The 23,630-nt window shown below is 41.9% G+C and overlaps 1 long non-coding RNA gene across 5 annotated transcripts; it reads left to right on the forward strand.

Moving 5' to 3' along the window:
* The first annotated feature begins 8,544 nt into the window (after nucleotides 1-8,544).
* Nucleotides 8,545-23,355, forward strand: LOC134520721 (uncharacterized). 5 transcript variants are annotated; one of them, XR_010072524.1, is made up of 8 exons: nucleotides 8,545-8,799; nucleotides 9,281-9,380; nucleotides 10,719-11,038; nucleotides 15,836-15,962; nucleotides 16,191-16,281; nucleotides 16,516-16,688; nucleotides 21,034-21,336; nucleotides 23,237-23,355. It is a non-coding gene; the product is annotated as an uncharacterized LOC134520721 (long non-coding RNA). The 5 variants fall into 5 exon arrangements; XR_010072527.1 differs by having other exon boundaries at nucleotides 16,578-16,688; XR_010072525.1 differs by lacking the exon at nucleotides 16,516-16,688 and having other exon boundaries at nucleotides 23,237-23,313.
* Nucleotides 23,356-23,630: the final 275 nt, after the last annotated feature.

Genomic DNA, 23,630 nt, shown 5'->3' on the forward strand with positions numbered 1-23,630 from the left:
ATCATCCTATCTATGAGTTTCTCCATGAATTTCTTTCTTGATTTTAAACAGTTTGACTGGCAAAACCCCAGCTCGCGCACGCAGTGCATCCAGCTCCAGATCCACCAGTGCAGGTGGAAGTTAGGGGTGCACCTACAATGTAAAACCAAGCCTTTAGGGGTTAATATGCCAGCTTGAATAACTCCTTTGGTTGAAGTTTATTAAATCCAGCCAGCAGACTGTCTGATTGCTAATAGGATTTCCAGTGTAATATCTCCTTGTAAACAAAATACTGCACTTATCTGCTGGACATCTAAGTTGCATGCATGTGTGCGTGGGGGAGCGTGCGTGGCCCTTCGAGTCTCTTTTCTGCATTTATTAAGCACCAGGAAGTAATCCCCTCATGGTGCAGCCAAATACAAAACGGGAAGACTCTCCAAAGCAGCCTGTGGGATGCAAAGCAAATCCCTGTAAAAAGCAGGTCCTTGGTATAAAATTTCCCAAATTCTTCAGAAAGCATATAAAATATTTAGACTTTTATTCACATTGGGAGCAGAGTTGTCTTTCTTCTCCTTCCACCCACCCTTTCCTTTTCTCCCTGCAGCCCACAAATACGCACAACTTTGTTTCACCACTTGACCTTGTGCCTTGCGCCCTGTGCCCCGTCACATCGCACCGGCCAGTGTCCCTCGCAAGTCTGCTCATTCCGTCACCTCCAGGCAGTCAGGGTTACCAAACATTTTTGTTATTAAAATGGCTCATCATGATGATCATCACTTCTGACCATCGCAGTACATGTAGGGCGCCCTGTGTTAAGTTGTAGAGTGCGGGATTTATTTAAGCTGCCATGGAAACTAGTCATAATGTTTTATCATAATATAGAGGTAGAAGACAACTAGATTGCTTACTTTTTCCTATTTACTTTTCCCTCACTTACGAGCCCGTTTTCTCTACTTAGACTTGCTCACTGCTTTCAGTGGGACGCATTACCTGCATAGGTTGTGCTGATCAAGGTATTTTATATTATCAGATAATAATCTTTCATATGTCACTGCCATCTAAAGTTTGTGTATTTGAAACAGAAACCAATAGTATGAAATGTCTCTGTCCCAAGCTTTCTGTAAGACTTACCACATGTAAAGCAATTATAAAAACCGAAAACGCATGTGATATTATCAATATCAGGTAGCGATACCACCTGGCAGGTCACTCGCCTAACCCTCATAGCTAACTTCATGCAACTTTCCTCTGTTTCTTCCCAAATGAAAGTAAGAGAGAGGCCAGAACATGAACAAGTAGCAGATGCAGCCCATAGTCGTGGTGGTACTGCGGAAGGGAAAGTCATGGGGAGAGCTGGTGCTTTTAATCTAGAAATTTCTCTCTCCACACCTCAAGGCTCTGTGTTGCCAGCGGAGAGGACTTTCCTCCCATAACTTTCAAGTAAAGCATTTGAGATTCAAGCACCAATAAATAAAGTCCCCTGAATTCTGCCCAGCACTGAAAGGCTGGAACAAAGGCCACCGAAAAGTGCTTCTGTTATGAGTTCAAGTTTTTTTTCTTTTTAGCTGAGAAGAGTTGTCCAGCAAAGAGTATTTCAGGAATTTAAACTCTCCATGTTGAAGGCACAGACAGGCAAGCACACTGAATCCCTCTTGCCCAAAAAGAGACACTTTGTAGGTTTTTGGGCAACCACATAGTCAATGGTGGCATCGCTCTTTCTTCCTCATGGGTAGTCACCACGGGGGCTCTGCCTTGCACGTACGAGCAAGGGAGCACAGATTTTGACACCTGAATAGACGTATAGCCTGCATAGGTCACACCCAAATACCTGTCACGTTTCCTGGTTGCCAATTCATACTGCTTGAGATAGCTATTATACAGACAGAGAGTAGTAGTTCCCAATCTTAGCCTAGAAATCCACAGACATTATTTTTTTTAAATTAAAAGCAAATAAGACTCCTAAATTGCAAGCCTCACTTATCAAATGGCTAATGTTATCTCATTCTGCAGTTTTAGCCAGCTCTCCCCAGTGGTCTGCCAAATAAATACCATTCTTTGTTTCATCCAGATTGATCTTCAAATCAGCCTGCCCTCCACCCAGCTTCTATCTTCTGAAGACACTAAATGTATCATTCCAGCACATTAGTGTAATTGCCTATAATAGAGATGTGCAGTTAGAGGTAATTTACATGCACATATGCCTAACAGTGCCCTCACATACTCATTGAGCATAAGGGATGGCAGGTAGAACCTTGTGAATGAGTTAGATGAACACTTTCTCATTATTATTCTCTATATATTTCTTCTTTTTTTTTTTTTTTAAAAAAAAAAAAAGGAACAAAAGGACAAAAGTGACATCAACAGCATCTCCATGTATTTCTGCGAGGGGCCACATTTTCAAAACAAGTCTCATAATAATAGCGGAAGCTTTGCTGACAAACCAGCATAGTTGCGTATATTTAGCCCATAGGTAGAAGAGCCTAAGTGGAAAATCCCACTAGTACAGACCCCGACCTTCACGGAAGTCTAAAATTATCGGAGTAAAAGAAACATGAAGGCTTCAATAATCACTAGACCTGACTGTAGTGTACTTGCTCCACAATCCCTTACCAGACACACAAGATTCAATACAATAAACAACTCCATATAATTTTCTGCACCAACATTTTCATAAAATCCTCACCAATATTGCCCTTGAGGTCCCCAGGGACAGATGGATCTCAAAGACCTGTCATAAATTGAAACCAAAGCACATGTTTTGAGAATTCCTATTTTAATGGAAAATAGAAAAAGAAAAATAAAAAACCCTCTTGCACCAATTTCCCATATGGCTTTACTCCCGTTTTTCCAAGAAATTGCCAGAGATGCTGTCCCCTCTAAAAGAAATAGCTTTTGCAAGAGGTTGAAAAAGTATTCCCTCTTGAAAACAGGAATATAGACCCGCTCCTACATGTGTTTATGTGAGCCGTATATTCTCACGCAAGCAAAGATTTTGTTCCTGACAGGGTGGGGGGTTTTTTGGAAACAAGTAGAAACTGGACTTAAAATAAAAAAGCGTTCTAGGATTCAAGTTTTATGTTTGGTTAATAGTTCCGCTGTGTCTTAATATCCTATGCTACTTCTATATTTTCCACGTGCAGAGTAATTCCCTTTCCCACTTTGCCGTGCAATTTTCTGTGGCACACAGACGCGGCTTCAGCATACACATGATAATATGGTATTCTGAGACGAAGAAAAAGGATACTTAAGAATGAGTTAAAATCCCTGAATCTGATTTTAAACTTGACCAGACTTTACTTTCAATGCCATGTAGAGGATCTACTCCATTGAGTCATGAAGCTGAAAATAAGGCAAACCTAACATTTAAATTATGATTTCGCGCAGCTGAGATGTCTCTTTCATACCTCATTGAGTAATTTGCAATGTAAAACTGCTGCCATAGAAGATCCTCATTCAGTGATTTTTATACGGATCTTGCTATTTAGGGAGAAAAAGCAGAAGAAACCAAGAGCCCGTTCTAGAGGAGATGTAAATCAGACTATTTCTGCTGAGGAGCCAGTCTGGAGTGTCAGATGCTTTTCTAGTCAAGCTTCGGAAAGTGTAGTGTTTTCTTATATGTCCAGAATGATTTAAAAACTTCCCTTACATCTAATTTTTAAACCAGCTTCCTAGCAACAGGACTTTTGTAGCTGGAACTCCTCTCCCTCACCCTGTAGAGAATGCCTCGTGCAGGGCCGCATTAGTGGGGAGGAAATTGCAAACCGTCCTTCGGGGAATTCCATCCAGCCTGTAATTCAGGAGGGAGCAGGATTCGAGTTTCCCTCCTCATCAGCACATGAACCCAGGGGGGGCTACTGGGGACTTTGCACTCCCTTGCGAGCACCATGCCAGGCAGAGACCTCCTTGCTCACCATTGTTCCAAGAATCTCATTTTTTATGTCCTCCATACTGATGAGACTCAGTGGGAGGCTTCAGGCTCAGTGTTGATGACTTTGGTGCCAGCACACTTACATCCCAAGCTTATTTCTTCACCCTGCTCCTATCGGGGCCTCTCTATGGAAGAGACACTTTGGGTGGGAGAGTTATGGCAGGAACGTAGACCCTGACTTGTCATCACAGGGAGACACAGATTCATATTCTGATCGAGCGATGCACTGCAGAACAATAGATTATTTTTTTATGACACGGGTTTCTTTTCATAAACTGAAATGCTTATCTAAGTAATCACTGACTTTTAATCCGTATTAGTGGTATAAATGGATTGGACAGAGGCAAGCGAATTTACACACACTTAAACAAGACGCTTCCTCAGGGACTTCCCTCTTCTTTGTTCTCCAGCGACAGGTACGTTTTCTCTCCCTTTCTCTTGTAACTTTATCTTTATTGATTTTATAATAAACCACATGTTTCAATGATCAGCAATTTTTCAGATACAGTGATAATACTTTGCTCTTATAGAATAATATTTTGCACTCCTGGCATCTTCCATCCAAGTATCTCGAGCACTTTGCAAGCTTCACTTACTTAATGCGGATCAATTACAGGCAGCACCTCTTTTAATAACTCTGCTTTTCCTTCAAGGGAATTGCATTTGGCAAACTTGAATCATGGCTCAGTGTTAACATAAACACACAAATAATCCAATGCAAACACAAATGACTTCCCCCATTTACAAAAGGCAGCATGGCACATGGTATTAACCGCTAATCCCAGCTTCTTCAGATTACTTTTCTTTTGGATTCCCCAGAAATGAAAATGCGCTCTGGTTTTCCTCCCGATCATTTGCTGGGGTGGAGAAGTTGTCCCTAGGAAGCCTGACACTATTCCCACCTCTTCCCGTGTCAGCTGTCGTCGAGTCCCTGGCAGACTACGCGGCCGAAGCAGGACACCTCAGTCTCTTCTTCCTCACACTTAGGGTTTCTAGATTAGGGAAAACCACCACTGTTCCGCACATTATAAAACTTTTAGCAAGAGGCTAATGAAATGCAAAGCTTTCTATAAGACCAGCACTAGCCTTCCTATCAAATCATCTGAAATATTTATTTGCCCTCTTGAATAATTGATAGGGGCATCAGCTCTCCCGGTCAATTGATTTATTAAGGGACTGTTTGGAATTAAACAGCTTAAAGATATTAGATTTAGCAGCGACCTTGCTTGTTAGCATATTCATTTACCTACGGGAGCTCCCATTAGATATTGTTAATACATGACGTTCCCAGTCACGGCCTGGATCTCCTCAAATTGCATTAACACTGGGCTGTTTAGCCACAGAATAACAGGTTTGATTGAGTGCTTGGGCTTGGTGTAATTAGATTTTCCTAGAAAAGGGGGGACTATTTTAATGCTGCGTGCGTTAAACTAGATATGTCATCAGCATTACTGTAATTGGCAAACAGGAGCTTTGGAGACCTGGCTGTGTGTGAATGTTTGTGTTTATGACTTGTCCTGCCATTGTCATAGATGGCATATAATAGCCCTGCTTACTTACACATGCACGACACTGATAGAAAGTAGCTGGCCTCTTTAATAAGCATCCCTTTTGAAATCAGTGGAATATTCTATACTGAATAATGGGATCAATTTATTGTTGGTTAAAACTGCCAATTATTTCTCTTGCTGAAAAGGTCACGAGACCGGTTAATCAATGATGAAAACGTAGCGTGTGTTTGCGTGTGTGCTCATGCTATGGACTTCTGTTAGCTACACGGAAAGATAACCTCCCCGCAAGGTGTGACTCTGACTCACCAACTCTCCCAAAACTGACTAGGGGACACCTTTATGCCCCTCTCGCTGCAGTTTTACACCACTTCCACGGGGGCACAATCCTGCTCACTTCAATTATTCCAGCATGAAATGGAGTAACGTAGCGGTGAATCAGGCACTTCATTTTTAATTACATGCACCTTGATATAATTAAAGGTGCACACAGGTAATCAAATGCTTGCTATCCATGTCTAACTGCAGGCTTCCTTGGGGTCAAATTATGCCTTCGGATGCGTGTGCATTAAATTGCCATTGGCTCCAAAGAGCTCTGTCTGCCAAAACTCTGTTATAAGTGTACCTACAATGCCGTGATGTGCGCTGGACACCGCATCAGCGGGGACACATGGAAGCGCCGGCCGGATCCCAGGGAAGTGCAAAAAAGATGATCATAGGACATGGGGGAATTGCCGTAAAACTGAAGCAAGCATAAGCCTTCACTGTGACTTAAAAAGGCAAAAGCGGAGGAGCGTGGCTGGAAGATGTACCCAAAGGGTCCGCAAAGTTCAGAGAGTGCTCAGCGCGGTCAATGGCAGCATTGTCTCCGTCACCACTTTGATTATAAAGATGATTGAGGGTGGCTCATGAAAACACAGTCGTTCACTGTCACTTCAGGGGAGCTAACAAGGAGCCTGTGTTTCAACAAGTTTGGAAACTACTAATGCAATTATGAAGGGTAGGGAATGTATTTATTTATGTGAGCCCGCACACATATACATATACCAGAAGAGCTTGCTAGTTAGAAATGGAACCGAAGTTCCTACAGGAGAGAATAGCTGTGGAAGTAAGGGACATGCTGTGGTCAGGAGCCTGGACGTAAAGCAGTGTTCTCAAATGGGAATTCTCATCACTAAGTGAAAAAAAAAAAAAAAGAGAAAAAGGAAAAAGAAAAAAAGAAATTCTTTCTTTCTTTTGCCCCCTTCTCCCAAACAGTACTGGGAAAGGTCCTGAAGGATATGCCCCAACACGAAAATGAGTCTGAAATATCGTGTTTCCCCCTACTCTGTGTTCTCTTCAACGAACAGATTTGTTCTGCCACTTCTTCAACAAGTGAGGAATCCAGTCTTCCCTTGTTTTTTTTCCTTTCCAGAGGGCCAGAAATACTGGAAATGTTGTGGGGTGTTTTTTTTTTTTTTAAAAAAAAAGCCAAATTATTTCATGTGCCAAAGTAGCATACTTGGGAAAGAAGAGATTTCCAAGAAGGGTTCTGTGTGCAGCCAAAGCAGTAAACAAAATGGAACAACAAAAGTCATTTATGCCTGAGCTAAGAGGATTTTAAGTCAGAGGAAAGGACTTGAAGCAATAAACTGGCAGGTGACTGGCAGAGACAGCTGCCTGAATATTTGAAACTGGCCTGAGTTTTGTAAAATGTATTTATTTTATTTGCGCTCAAACATGCTCTCATTAGTAATGCAATCCTGCTGCTAAACGCCAGGTCAGGACAAGGGGGCTTTAGAGCCAGGGCTTCAGTGTCAAAACCCAGCCCCATGCGGGCAAACGAAGACCAGGGAAAGACGACTCTCGGTTACACAAACAAAACCATAAAAGAGCTCTGATTTTCCCTAAAAGACAGGCACGAAACCGGGATGGAACGACCCACCCTCAGCTTTCGACTCAGGCCCAGGGATGTCAATGCACCCATTTACATTTGCGGGGCTCAAGCGAATTGTTTTTCTTGTGACACTGCATTTCCCGGCTCCGGCTGACCCCGGAGCTGCTCAGCCCACGTATTCCCTTTACTAGGCAAGTTTCTTGGCTCGCAGGCACACCGGTCATCAGCGGACAGCTAAAGTTCACCAGAGTTTGTGATGCAGACTTCTAACTGGTAACAAAAAGTAAATTTTCTTCTTTTTTTTTTTTTTTTTCTTTTTGAAGTCTCTGGCAAATATCTTCAGTGTCAAATTTTGGATTTTTTTAAAACAGTACCGTTATAAAAACCCCACACAAACAAAAGTAAAAAAAAAATCCCTCCTGTTTCAGTACTGGAAATCCCGGGAGGATGGGTAAGAGAACCTAATCACAAATGCGAAGTGCAACTGGCAACTTGATTCCCCCCTCACTGAAAGAGAAAAAAAATAAATGAAAACACCACCATGATTAACAAATGACTGAGTACATGGGTTTTCTGCAAGTAACTAATAGTGCAGCAGCGTTTTTAAAATGGACGAGGTCTCTGCTAATTCACATTAAAAACATTAATGGAAAAGAAGAGGTAAAAGGGTTTCCTGAGTCTGGAGTTACCTGCAGAATAATCCCTGGAAAAATTCAAGTATCCATCCCATTCCCATGCCGCCCATCGGGCCTTTACCCAATCCCTCTGCATCCAAAACACCACCTTCCCCCCCAGGGCACAGCACTGCCCAAGTAGTCCCACACTAATAATTAAATAATCCCGTGCCAGTAATCAATTCAGTTCAGCGGTAAGGAAATTCTCGCTGTAAATAAAAAGTAGAATAAACTGGAACTAATGATTTATCCCACGTTTTCTGTGAATTGCTATTCCACTAGGCATGACATTGAACCAGGAACAAAAAGAAAGAAAAAAAAAAAAGAAAAAGACAGAGTAGAGGTTGAATATAAAAAAATATAAACAGAGCAGAGTTTGCATTCCTGGCTGATGTTTTATTTAAAGAGGCAATTTTGGTTGCCATCCCTCTTTTTTTTTTTTTCCTTTTATAAGAAAGAAAATGAATATTTTCCAACTATTGCTTTTCTCATTCGTTCACCTCATCTGCAAGAAACTACTCCTCAAAATAACTCAGAGCTTTTTTTTTTTTTTTTTTTTTTTAATTCCTGAGAGAAAAGCATGTGTTCAAGTACCGGCAGCAGAAAGCACTGCCCGATCCTTAATCACTGCTTACTGATTTAGGTCCGTTTTATTAGCAGGCAGTCCTTTTCCAGAAAGCCATTTTCCTGGCAGGGAGCACAGGGCGTATGCGGGGGCCGAGGGCCGCGTGTGTCCCCCCCCACACCCAACATCTGCACCCTCTGCCTCTGGCCAGCCCGGGAAGGCAGCGGGAGTTTTAGTGCCGGAGTTTTGTCTGAAAATACTCATCTCTGGTAAGTGTGAATGAGCGTTAGATATACGGCGGGAGGCTGGATACAAAGGACCCAACAGGGCATAAAAACAATACATATCGCACGCTGTGACTCCTCTCCTGGGCAAGGCAGGCATTGAAGGGAGAGAGAAATTGAGAATTTCACTCTTTGCCTTGAGAGATTTTTCCCGGTTCTGGGTTGGTTTGCAGCTGTTTACGTGTCGGCATAAAAATAATGGACGCGGGGAGAAGGACCTGTTAAAAACCTTCCTTGTTTTAGAACAGTTTTTCACTCCCTCCCTTCCCTAGCCACTATTTGTCACAGTCAACTACTGAAATCCTCTATTAATCGCTAAATCCAGATAATAGCGGAGGTGGGTTGGCTGACCTGTGAAATTAGGTCTGCATGTAAAAAGGAATTGAGCTGTGCGAGCTTTGGAAATAACTCTGTCGGTATTTACATTAGCATTTGAACATCAAAGATCTCCCCTGGGCTCCTCTAGGTGCCTCTAATCCAAGTACCAATCAAGCAACTCAGCTTTCCCACCCGGCCAGCCCGGCTTGGAGACCCTCGGAGATGTATCCCAGCCAACCAAGAGGCAGGTGAGAAGCTTCTGGCTGGTTGCGAGTCCCCGGGTTTTCATGAGAGCGGGGCCCCAGGAAACGTGCTAACAGAAGAGAAAGCGGCGCGGGGGGCGGGGGGGGGAGGCGAAGAAAAATTAAAAAAAAAAAATAAAATAAAAATCAGCATTTTTATTTCACAGGAGAAACAGCCTATCCACCTCGTGGGCAAGCGTGAGCACAAATTGTAATTACCATCTTAAAAAGAGGCCTTTAAATTCACCAGGCTGAGAAGACTAGGCGAAAGCTGAAATTAGAAGGGAGAGTAGAAATTATTTTCTTCTGTTATTACCAGCAATATTGTTGTTTTTTTTTTTTAAGGAAGCAGTCACCTTAGAGTCCTGAAGGGCACTGCATCAAAAACCATAAGCTCACTCGCTGCTCGTACGAGCGCCATCGCTGCCGTTGCAGCCGCGACCGCAGGTCTCAAAGCGCTGCTGTCGCTTCGGCAAAAGTCCCACGGTGACCTGGCCATTCGGCTGGTGTTCTTCCCATTCTACACGTGGGCCAAAAGAGGCCTCCGGCAAACACCCGCCACCACTTCTAGCTCAATCCTCTTATTCCCTGCAGGAGAAGACCCCTCTGAAGCTCTGAGAGTTTGGAGGCATTTGCTCTCACCTGTCCCAGTTCACGACCAAACCCTCTGTTCTGTTTGACGACAGGTTAAAATTTAGGCAGAAGTGTTTTCAAGAGGAGCAGAGAGACTGTATTACCTCCCTATTAGCTCCAGCCTCTAAGGGGGTGGGCGAAGGCTGGGAGAAGGCGGAGGGGGGGATCATTTACCACCATTTGCTAATAGGGTAGGTGAACTGCACAGCATCGAGCGGGCTTCCTCCCGAGGCCCATTCCCAGACACATTAGCTGTTTAGCTCCAGAAACCCAAGGTGAAGGTTGATCTAACATCTACCTTCAGATATTTTAAAGAAAACTTAAAAAAAAAAAAAATATTAATTGAAAAACAATCTAGGAAAAAACCTCCACAGTGGCCATGTAAAAAAAGTTGGCATTAATTTACTGGTATATTAAAAAAAGTCATCATCGTGTAAGGTTGCAAGAGAAATCTCCTGCTGCCCAACCACCTCTTATTTTTTATGGACCTTTACTGAATTTATCCAGAGAGAACGAAGAGGTAGAGAAAAGATCACCTTTAAGGCTTTTCCTTTCTTTTCTTGTCTTTTTTTTTTTTTAAATGACAATAGGATTTTTTTTTTTTTTTTCCTAAAGTTGTATTAGGGATTCACTTAAGCAGAAATGAACTGTAATATGCAAATAGTTCTAATTGGACTGCTAATAGAGCGTGTCTCTGTTGTTTTTTTGTAGGGAGTTTTATGCCTATGTAATCAGTGCAGACAGCCGTTAAGTAAATGAAGAGGCAACTAACAATGTCAGAAAAGAGACCGGGCGGTTCCAGCTGACACTACCCTAATCTTCCAGGACCCATTAAATGGCAGTTTCAACGCATTACCTACCATAACATCCTTGAATATCACTGATTTTATTTGCAGTATCAAACATTCCATTTCATGCCCCATTAACAGTAGGAGCCTGGGCTTTTTGACGCAGCTAAACATTTTACTAACTACCTGGACTAAGTAACCAATTAACTTTTGGAGACAATACGGCCAATTAAGCGCGAAAAGGTAAGGCTGTCATCCCCCACTAAAATTGAATTTCCTTTTCCTGATGGCACTTATTGTCGGTGTTCAATTGTTAATGGAGATTTGGTCCCTATTAAAAGGATGAAGCCGAAGGATAATGGGAAAGTTCAGAGGACTTGGTTCCTAAAGAGTAGGTCAGAAAATGTCCCAATTGGCCACTAATTCAGTCATCTTTTCTTCATGCCAGCTCTCTTACTGGAATAGTATTGGCAATGTAGCTCTAGTCTGACCTACCATGATAATACATTGTGCAATATGGCAGCTTCAGAGACATGCGTACGCATGCAGCGGTAGTTAGGGATCTTGCATGGAAAAAAAGTCAAAAATTTAAACAACAACAACAAAAAAATCTGTTTGCTTTTGACAGCTGAAATATCATTCCTCTCATACACTGAGCTGTTTAGCACGGGGGTGAGCCTTTGAGAGCACTTAAGCCAAGGGAGCAGGCACTGTCGCGGTGTTCACGTGAGCTTTCCTGGCCGCTCTTGGGCAAGTCACAACAGATACACACTTGTGTAAGCTTTGAAAGTTCATCCTCATAACTTCCATGGATTTTTTTTTTTTAATGCTTTCCATCAGGTTGAAACCTTCTGCCTTGTCTTGGTGTCACCAATATACGAAGAAGGTGACACCTTATGTGCCCCAATAAACACATTTTTTCCTCCTCAGAGGAGGTAGCAGTGTGCCCATATACGCTGCATAGAAAAACAACAACAAAAAAAAGAAGTTTAGTGTCGGTATCTTCTGTTTTGTGATTAAAATAATTTTATTCTTTTATTTTATGCATCTACTTTGAGCGTCATCCCCTACCACGGAGAAGAGTTGCCACCAAAAAACATCTCAGCAACAAGCTAACGGGTAGCAAGCCAAACATCTCCTCAAAGTATATGCACTTCATGAGGTCTTTCAATAAATGGTCTCAAAACCCTTCCCACAAAACACCTTATTAGAATAACTTTTCAATATGATTTTAGAATGTACTTTTTTTTTTCCCCCCCCACCCTCCAGAAATGGGTTGAAGGAAGAGGCAAAAGGCACAAGTCAGCATGCAGACACAAGAAACGGCACAAGTACAGAGGAGGGTGTTTTATGCAAGGAATTTATAAACAGAAATGCATGGAAAACATAAAGAATAGGTTGCAGAGCTTGCCATGGGTCTACCCTAAAGCTGCTTTTGGGTCACCAGCCAGACAAGTATGAGTGCTTGGGTCTTTGTGTCGGACAGAAGGTGTGTGCAGATAATCCCCCATCCCAAAGGAGCATCCTCTTTGATAAAGACAGCCCACATCCTCCAAGGGCACCTTGTGCCTGAAAGAGTGCCAAGCCAAGCACGGCCGAGGCACCACATTTGAGGATTACGTTTTTGTGAAACTATGTAATGTGGAGTCCCTTTATCCGCAGCAGCAGCACCTGTTGAAAAGTAGTATAATACAAATATAAGCGTACGACAGCCCTTAAGAGGAGGGCGGAAAGCATCGTATTATGAAGACTGAATAAATCCCAATGCTGGGGTTTGTGGCTTTCCAGACTTCGCGAATATTTCCATTATGTAAGACAAAGCCAAAACCCACATTAAGATGCAGGCCTGCTCTGCCATACCATATTTAAAGATTAGCCTAGCCACAGCGTATTCAGTTTAGACTATTATTAATCTAATCTCTTAAATGCATAGAATATCCAAACAAGAAAGCAAGTGAACTGATTTCTGTCTGCTCTAATAGCAAAAATATGACTTTGGCTTTTCTCTGCAATGCTTCACACCATTAAGTGATTACTTGCGGGCAGAACCCCAGCCCCCATATTGCTACTTATGGTTAAGGGATTTTATTGGTTCACCAACCAAGTCTTCCAATTAAATCTGGTGTCATTAGGCTTTTGTGGGACCCTGGTTCACGTTGCCTCTATGGAGGTCTCATTACCTTGAGTGACCTACTACCCCAGTTTGAAGTACACAATACCCGGGTTACCCTATGAAGCAAGCTTTTAAACAGTCATTACTGAAGTACCCTTGCCATCAGAAAAGTGACTAAGAGTAATTTCCATCTCCTTCTTGATAGTCATACATCTTCAAGACTTCCTCTAGTTAACCTACTGCTGCAACAAACCTGCAACAGAAACAACTGAAGTCTTTTCTGCCTTGCACATCATCACCAACTACTGTAATTCCACAGCAATATCACCCTTTACTGGAGGGAAACGTCTCAGTCTCTGCTTTTTCTTCCTCTTTTCTCCCTGCATAGATCCCTGATCAAATCAGACACAATAATCATTACAGTTTAGCCTGCAAGATCTTTGAATTTGTGTTATGGTTCAAATATAGACCACCCCAACCCATTTCTGTTTTTAACTTTGGTTTGTTTTTGTTTGGTGTTTTTTTTTTTAAGTAAATGTATTTTGGCACTTTCTTGGCTCCAAAAATATAAAGATTTGTGGCTTGGTTGTAAAAATGGAAACATACTAATTTTAATTTGAAGAAGTAAGTTTCATAAAACTATTTAGTTTAATATCAAGTTGTAATGAGAAAAGTTAAGGGAAGAAAAAGTTTTTTACATGGATTGTTTAAAAATATTTAAAGCCCTCCCTCTCCACACCCTCGAAGATATATGGAGTTAAGTTAATAGCAACACATAGTGGAATCCTACTCAATGGGAATTTTCTATTATTCTTGACAAAAAGCCCCTAATGCTCATGGGTTCTGACAAAAAACTCATAGTTATGAGAAACATATGGCCTTAATAATAAATTAAATCTTTGGTCAAAATCTAAATTGCCATTGTGTAAGTGAGGACAGAACTTGGCTGGGCATCAAGGCTGGAGATTGCAGTGATTCGGGATGCCCAGCCCCTCCGCTCCTCCAGCACAAAGGGTGCTAGACACGTACAGGAATACGCCACAGTCCTCATCTCCAACAGCCCTCTCCACCCCAGGAGCACCATAACTATCTCCATAGCACGTATGATTCTGGCTCAGCCAGCAAGAACCATAAATCTAATTTTCATACTGTATTGGCACATGCACTTCCATGGAGAGCACCAAGCCTGCTCCTTCCCAGGCTCCATAGCCCCATTTAAGGCAGCTCTATAGCCCAGGCTACCATGCTGCTCGGACGCCCAGGTCCCACCGCTAGACTCTCCCTCTACAAGAGTTATTTGTTTCTCATTTTCTAGAGAAACCACTCGAATACAAACCTTTTGAGATAATCCTCAACCAGATTTAGTTTTGCTGTCCCAGGAACTTTTCTATCTTCCTTTCACCATAACAGTCTTTGCTTTGAGCTCCCTAGCTAACAGCATTGTCACAGAAAAAGAAGACAAAAACCCACCACGGCTATTTGCTTCACCACTCAATATATCTCACCTGGTGTAATCAGAAACACCAGTCACCTATGAGCTGCATTTCCCCCACTTGCAAACCTTCCCAGGTTGATGTAGTTTACATTAACTAGTAAAATACATGCGTTTTTCACTTCCCCGTTGAAAGGCTGCATCTTAGCAAGCGCAAAGCGTGGGAAGAGACAGATTTCACACAGAAACGTGTCCTTTTGTTCCAGGCTTTTGGCATGAAGGCGCTTAGGGCCTCTGGAGGGCCTGGTTCCCTGAGCCAGAAAATCAGACTCCTGTGGACATTGCTGCTTTCGCCATCAGTGCACTTTATAAATCCTAAGTTCCTTTCAAAGCTTCATTGATAGAGAAACCAACTCTGTCCTTGAAAGACTGTGTTGTGGAAGGGCAAGGGCGCCCTTTATTCACCCTACATTTCTCCATGGGTTCCTAAAAGTGCCTGGTGCTTCACAATGCAGCGTCTTCTATGAAATGAGTAAGAAAAATGTGTAAAGCTTAGATATTGCACCCCACATAGATCTGTCTTAAACACCTTGCTCTTGTCTTTGGTGGCTGGATAATGCGTCCAACAGGTGTGAAATTCTATATCAGTCGCACAAGTACCATGTAATGTGCTAAGAATTTTTTGAGGAGTTATTCTGGTTTACGCAGCAGATGATCGCCGTTCCTGCCGTTCACCCAAGCTGAGATCTTGACCCTACACAGCACAGGCAGCTCCTTGTAGCCACACGGGTCCCCCTTTTGCAGGATCAAATCTTTTCTTGCCTTTTTTTACCCATATTCCCTCTTTTTTGTCTCCCCTCTCCCGCTTCCCCCATGCTACACTCAAACCAGACATGGGTCTTACCACTCCGTGCAGCTGGGTAACCTGAAATCCCATCAGAGCTGGGATTTTTTTTCCATTTGAAAACTCCGGGTACAAAATAGACCTCCTTATGTGGGACCAGAGGGAAACTTGTTGCCTGGCTGGTAATTATCAGGGGTGTAGGGTTGCGTGTGTAATTATGGGGAGGTTGGAGCAGGCTGAGGCTGTAAATTCTCCGCTGTCTGCTCGAGGAGTTGAGCACTGAAGCTGCCCTGGCTTCTTTGCCAGATTGAAGTTGTTCCTCCTCCTGACCTTGATGCAGCATGTTTGTCTCCGGTAGGGAACATACCTCAGGCCTTCAAAACTCACAACTGGAAAAATACTAGGGAAATTGGAGCTGGGATCCAATAAATGCTGCTGGCTTGGGATCCCAGAGAGGAGATGTTTGCCTGCACTAGATGTCAGAAATCACTCATCGCTTTTGAATGTCTATTTCCTCTACTATTTTTGATATAGGTAATTTGCTGAATGGTCGTCTTTGTGGTTTTCAGACTTGCAACACTTACAAAACTTGCAGAAACAAACATTTCTGAATTACTTACTTTCCTTTTGCATCTTTCCTTAAAAAAAAAGGTCTGGATTTTGACTGAAGCCTGTTTGATGTGTGGTTGGTTTTAATCCATTGCCAAAATTATAATTTTGATGGCTATAACCCAAATGAAGGAGGAGAAAACACACAAGGAATTTGCCATCTCTTAAGGTAATTTCATTCCACAACTTAAAATCGTTACTAACCTCTGCTACACTTAATTAATTGAAATGATTCTAGCTGTGGGAATCTGTGGTGAAGAGGTCTCTAATAGTTACATGAATTCAGTTAGAGCTAAAAGATACTTGAACAACATTTTTCAAGGAATGAAAAATAAAGACCCTGTTGAATTTAATCAGTCATCCGCTTTTTTCTGTCCTGCCTCTTGTTTTCCCTCAGGGATTTGCTGGACATGATTCTTCGCCGGCCGATGTACATAAAGTACCTGCCTAAGCACAACTTCAGCTTGGGAAGACAGATGAAATAACAGGTACGAGACTAGTTGTTTTGTTATTCAAACTATGGAAAAGTCAGTGCCGTTAAAAAGCCTAACTCCAAACCACCCTAAAATGTTTCTTAGCTCATGAGAATGACTCAGGTGATTGACAGTTACAAAGACAGCAAGCTCTTTGCAGGAGACACTCCCTGCTCATTCATATTTATAATAGCAAATTGTGATACCCCAGCCTGATTAATAAAGTTTGCGCTGCTCTATATCTCTCAGAAAGGATTCCAACAGATTTAACAGAGTCTCCAGCAAAACCACAAGAATTGTTTTATCCATAGCAGAGACGTAGCTGATCCAGAAACAGAACTCGCCCGTATTTACCAGCAGCAATAAGAAAGGACTTGGAGGTGCAGGCGGGAACACAACTGAGTTATAGAGGAAAGCATAAGGTAATCGTGCAAACTCTTTCTCGTCAGAAGAATGGTTCTAATAAATCTTTTTAGTCATTTAAAAGGAACACAGCAAGTTTATGAACTACAAACAATCAGAGTGATTCTTTAGTCCAGATTGCAGTCGTAGCCCTAAATCCTACAACTCGGGTGCCCAGGGAATCACAGGCTGCTAGCACTGTATCCTGCAATTATCTGTTGTTGGGTTTGTCTTGTTTTTCCTGTTTGCTAAAAATCTCTACTTTCCTTCAATAAACAGCTGGTGCTCTGCAATGGCCGTTCTGTCCAGCACAACTTGTAAGTCACACTGTGCCTCTGAGTCTATCCCAGGGAATAAGGGGGAAAGGAGAAGGTGACCAGGAAAAACACCCAACACACAATTACACAAGGTTTTCAGACTTTCCTGGATTTTGTTATGAACCACGTGTGAAGCGAGGACTTGCAGACAGAGCTGCCTCATCAAAACTAACACTGCATCCCTCAGAAAAGCTGTCACAGCTGCCCAGCCTAACCTAGGGGAAGACTAATGCAATTATGTCAAGGTATACTGAGGAACCCTCAGTGCTATAAATAATAATAAAGGGTAAATAATAAAAAAATAAAACAGAAACCCCAGAAGTGAGATGTTTTAAATGAAAGGTGATGCACTGTGAACTTAACACACTGGCCCTTTAGCCTTTCTGTTAACAAGGTAATCTGATTGCCATTGATTTTTTTCACCTTTGTTACTAAGAAGGTGATGGAATGGTGTCCACGCAGATGTATTGAATCAGATACTAAACAAAGAGCAACATAAAGAACAATTATCAGCAGCCTTGCCTTCAGCTTGCTGATTATGACATTACTGAAAAGACAAGGTCTGGGTGACTTAAACCAAAAGGAAAAAAAGACTAAAGAGGAGAAGGAGGAAACCGATACACGTCTACCATCTGTCTGGGTACATACAGTTCTTTGCCTTTAACAAAATATGTATTTCCCCTTTGCAGCTCGATAGGTGTCAGAGTGTGATCTAGCTAATTAGTTTGGTCATGTTACAGAAAAAAAAAATAGTACGGAGGCAAGAGCCAACCACTAGTTCTTGTGTTTTATCCTACGCAGAGAATAGCAAAACAATTCTGTGCGGAGGATTTTGTGTTTATGATTCGGTCTGCCTGAGTATCACTGGGCTTAATTATCGCCTGCGTGATGATTAGGCAGATTTTCCTAAGGGCTTGGGAATACAGAGGCTGTTACAAGGTTTGGAGTGGCTCAATAGGCTATTAATAGGCGTATATATCTCCACGTTTGAATGACGTACAGAGGAATGGTTGGCCAGCTTCTCGCAGGGTATAAAATGAGAAAGCACCACGCACCCATGTAGCTCTATTGATTTCAAAGCAGTTGGGCCAATTTGCGCAGGCTGAGAATCAGGACTGGATAATAGGAAGACTAATGCCGTAAACTCTAACCTTGTGGTATTAGATTTCAGTTTGTCCAAATGGCACAGGCTGTTCAACTTGCATTTCTAGCAGCACAGTTTTACCTGACCCAGCCTGTGTAAACAGTACAGCCAAGTAGCTCTGGTGCCTGGCTGCCTTTATGTACTAGTGAAAGTAATGACGCCTAGTATGTAGTATTATTATTTTATGACATCAGCATAGTATGACATTTTCTCAAGGGCAGCCCATATCCCTTGCCCTCCTCCATATTGGCAGCCATCACTAATTGACTGTGAAAGTGGAGAATTCAATGGTTTAAGGTGATCTCTTCTCTGAACTCCAAAATAGTTTGTGGATGGAAATCAGCTGAAGCAAAACATTGGTTCAATTACACTGTCAAGGGACATAGCTCCTGTACGACAAAGAGGTAAACACTTAAAGGAGCCAATCCACTACTACGTGTCACTGATATTATCGTTCTATTTCAGATGTGAGAATCACGTGAACTAATAAAAGCCAGCACTGACACGACCTAACTAAAATAAACCATGATGAGCTTCTACTGCTGTGAGGAATGAGTGTTACATGTTTGGTCTGGGTAACACCCCAGCACCCTTGCTCACGAGGGTTAGCAACTTCCCCTGTCCAGCTGAGGGCACCGTTCAAACCACGTCATTCACTGAGAATAAGTCAGTCAATTTTGTTGTTAAATCAAAGGGCTAAATTGTGTTCCTGTTCCTTAGGTTGAACAAAACTTTCTCATCTCATTCCTTCATTGGTTTATTCAGGACATAAAGCTTTGCTTGCTATGAATAAAGAAGAGAGTCTGCTTATGTATTCAGTGTCCATGCACCTCCGAGTGTGTTTTTCACTGTGTAATAATTGATGACATCTTTCAAAGACAGCCTAGGGGACAGGTACATAAACTGTAAGAATCCAAATGGACATACCTTAAAAAGGATCTCATGGTGCTTAGACTAGTCCCGCTGAGCCCTAATTATTGAGAATGTTTGGTTTTGCTTATAAGGGCAAGAGCTGGCTGATCAGATATGGGTCAGACTATTTAACAACAGTTTACTATGGCTTAAGAACACCGTGGTCTTATCTTCTTGACAGCTGAATAGTACCTAGTGGAAAATAAAGCTGCACGCTTTCTCATCACTGAGGAAAAGCTTTGGCATCTGTTAATCATCCTGAAATGGCTAGCTGTTTCTTCAGCCTGGAGAAAAAAATGAAGCTTCTTCTAGCATGCACGTGCACTTAACTTTCTGATCATACGTCACAGAAATTAATTGGACCTTGGTCTTGAGGATAAGGGTAGAAAAAATTGGCTGGGCATTACGCTAAATTACTTTGTAGAGCAAATCATCAGATACACAAGTGAACAGGTGCCCGTGTGCTAGAGTGTTTCATACCTCCCAAATTAAACGCAATCTCTCCCATAGAAAGTTCACCTTTGATATGGCAGTGTAAGGGCCAAGGCTGCGGCAAATGTCCTTACCTCAACACGTCAAAGGGCCTAAAACTATCAGTAGCTGCAGCCAGGAAGAAACATTAAATGGTGAAAAAAGGCTTTTTCCCTTTTTAAAGGAGACCTAGAGATTGCTTGAAAGTTTGTAGCACAGGCAGCTGTAGGAGACAGCAGCTTCATCCAGAAGGAATGCAGGATTTTTTTTAACTGGTTTTTACTCTTCTTTTGGGTATGGGAAAATTGTTATCTTTTCTCCCAGAGCTGAAACACACCTTGATCTAAGAAAATATATGAAGAGCTGAGAGAGAGATCAGATCTCCACTAAAGATGGTATTTTATCACATATGAAGGGAAAAGCAATGGCTGATTTTAGAGGGCAGCAGACCAGGACATAAGCTTTATTTTGAAACACAGAGGAAAAAAGAACACAAATTGCTATTCTTAATGAGGTACTCACAGGGGAAGAATTCCATACTACATACCCTTCTGAATACCCATGGAAAGACAACAGGCTGCAACAAAGCTTAAAAAAAAAAGATGATCTCACACCTGAATTAATCTGGAGACTCCAGAAAATTACTGGAACTCTCACATGTATAACCTGCTAAAATCTCAGATTGATAGTCTCTGAACTTGAGCTCGTCCACATGTCACTGCAGACACCGTAGGGCGTGGGGCAAGTAAACAGGCATAGTTTGCTTAGCTGGCAAAAGCATAAGCAGAGATTTTGCCAAGCGATGACTATTTGAACGTTGTTCAGCGAAATGGACTGTTTGCTTGGATCATATAAATATTCAGAGCTGGATTTCACTTGCAGGTCGGATAATCCCCAGCAGTTTCATAGTCACAGGAATTTTGCCCATAAATACTGAGGGATCCATCCTCTGGATAAGCAATGAACTTAAAACAAACCACTACATAGTGAATAACTGAAAAAATCCTTGCCTGTAACGCCAATTCCAAATGCAACTGCTGTTTGCTGGTCCAAAGTCAAGGCATAAACTTGGACCTGAATTTCCAGCTGGGAACTGTTTAGAAATTGAGAAAACAAGACTTTTATAAGGAAGTTTTTCTTAGGGCATTGATTAAACATTTTTCCTGATTCCTTTCACTCCCACCTTCTGGCTGTGACCAGAGGCGTAATTATTGTAATTAAGGCTGGTTATTGGATCCAACCCAAGACGTAAGAGCATATACCATGTATAAATATAAAGTTCCTCTTAATTGTCTTCTATTTAAGAATATCAAGGTGCTTTAAATTCAATCTCATAGCACTTTTGTGAAATGACTACTATAATCTTAGTTGGACAAATAAAGAAACTGAGGTAGAGGCAAGATTTATGTGTGGTCACAACGGACATGTGAAATAAATCAGGCACTGGAAATGAGCTTCCTATCATATAGACTTGTCCTTGTTCTTTTTCCATTAGCATGGCTATTTTCTTAAACTTTTCAGCTCATCACCAACAGATTAAAGCGATTTGGGGAATCATCCAAGTCTGTGGACGTGATTTCCAACTAAAATGGAGACAATAAGCGCAACGACGCCAAACTTCTACCGACACCCAAAACTCAGCATTGGACTTCACTTCGTTGAGGAAGGAGGTGACGTGGGAGAAATGTGGTCAAAAGATGAGAAAAATAAATAAAGTACCAGAATGGGAAGGAGAACCTGACCAGAGATAAATGATTCCTCTCCTGAGATGTGTTTTTGTTTTATCGCAATGACCTTTCAGAGAAAAGATGAAGCCAGCCTCAGGTAAAAAGAAATAGCCACATTTCATCTACAGTTAGCCTTTGCGACCTCTGAACTCTGCTTTTCTATCCTGAACCTATTTCCATGCACCATTTCTCCTCACCCCAGATAAGAGACTTCCAAGTGCCAGGAAGAAACTTAGAGCTTCCACACAAAGGTTAGCAAGCAAGCATGGCCACTCTTTAATTTGGGAAATTATCCCCCCTTGATTTTTAAAATAGCTCCCCTCCTGCGTGCCACAGGAATCTGATAAACGGTGTGCAGGAGCGATCACGACAGGCTGCACATTTCAATGTGAGCTGGCATGCGTACCTGTGCACGTGCGCGTGCGAATGTATGTTTGTACAGTATATCTCATTATCGTATCATCACTTTTCAGCTATCTCTAACACAAGAGTCAAGGGGTTTGGGAGCACACACAAAAAAAGAGAGATTTCTAAGAGAGCAGGAGATTGGGCCGGGGTCATCCGAAAGGGTAATTATTGTTAAATGTCAGGTTAACTCTGAAGGCCTCAGCTCATCCAACTGAGAGCAGATTAGCCCAGATGGAGACATTTTCAACACGGTTCTGTCTGACCAATCAGCGACAGCTGGGATTAGCCAAATACCTTCTCTCATCTGCTTGCTCACAGAAAGGTCAGTTTCTGCTCATTGCTTCCCTTTTAAGATGTGCTTTTCTTTTCCTTTTTTTTTTCTCCTTTTTTTTTTTTCTTATTTGTGGTGGCTATATGCAGGAAATCAGGGTCCTTTTATCAGCAAATTAAATATTCAACATCTAAAACCCACTTTTTTTTTTTTGAGAATCAACTTCATTCACTTTCAAGAGTGCTTTAATCTTTTCTTTTCTTTCCTTTTTTTTTTTTTCTTCTTAATGCTGCATACAGATAGATAAAATATATATGTAGCTATCAGACCCTCAGCTTGGGCAAAGTGATGTTGCTTCGTGCACTTCACCGGGGGTATATTGATTTCCACCCACTCAGAATTTGGCCCAGTATTTCAGTGTCATTGCATGACTGCCATAGGACGTGGATTATTTTTCCTTGTTCTTTTCTTGGTTTGCCTTCCTTTCTAAAAAGAAATCTTTGATAATTTTATTCTCAGCATTCATCTCTTTAAAAGCTACGGTTTATGTCTTCTACCGAAGGGTGAGAAAAAAAAGCAACAAACCCACCAACAACAAGTTAAAACAAAACAAAACAAAGAAGTGTCCCTGAAACCAACCCTGGAGTGCTTTAAAAACTAATCGTCTTTTATGTACAGCCTCTTTTCCCAGACAGCTTAAATAAGTGCAAACATAAAACTCAGTGATAAAATGAACAGAAACTGAAACAAAAATCACCCTCTGAACGTATTTCCCAATAATTTGTCTTCAGATCCCTAGGAAGTTCTTTCATGCCTTAATTATTTTGATTAAAAGGGAAATCCTTTTTGTCTCTTGTTAATTTTGTTTCTGTATTTCCGATGCGGGTTTCAGGCAGAAGTGGCAACGGCAAAACCACCTGAAAATTTTACTGGCTTGATGTCACTTACGCTAGGATACCTATATAACAGTCTGGTTGTGCAAAGGAGCCTTTAAAAAGCTTATTTTCACATTTACATCCCCTTTAAGATAGTTTTTTCCCCCTTTCTATTTCTGGGGGTCTTTAAAAAGGCCTCAGTGTGAAAGAATATTGGGCTTTGTACGAATTATCATAGCGAGAGCTTGATCCTTGTTACTGATGATGCTTTGCTATTGATATTTCAAGGGAGTGATTCGACCCTGGAAGAAAGGGAAAATTTCCTCCAAGGGCAGAAATGCTTTCCACTACCGAGGGAGCTCAGTGTAGAAATTACAGGGGGTGCTGGGCACCCGACAGGAGCAGTGCTTGGTAACTCTTGCCCAGGGTGTTTGCCTTAGCAGAGCAAAGCCTGGTGAAAAGGGATGAGAAACACGAAACAGAGGAAATGGAGAAATGGATCGTTGGAAAACCATTTCTGAAAACAAGATGAATTTAAGTGCTGTTTAGCATCCAAATGGAAGTTGGAGAGGTCCTCGTGTTTAGGATATTTACAGTGGAATTGGAGAAGGACCTGCAAGACACAGTGAGACAACTGGACGAATGGACTGGCTGAAAACACCGAAGGTGTTTTTCAAGACTTTTAATTGTGCAGTTCCAAGGAGCATCCAAGTTCCTCTGACCTGCGCTGAAACTAGAACTTGAAATACGAAAATAATGAAATGAGACTCCTAGCCTGGAACAGCAGGAATAATGGAGGGGAAGTCTCGGGAGAACTGCGGTCTATCTCTGTATTCT

Source organism: Chroicocephalus ridibundus, chromosome 9, assembly GCF_963924245.1.
Source record: "Chroicocephalus ridibundus chromosome 9, bChrRid1.1, whole genome shotgun sequence".
Lineage (NCBI taxonomy): Eukaryota > Metazoa > Chordata > Aves > Charadriiformes > Laridae > Chroicocephalus > Chroicocephalus ridibundus.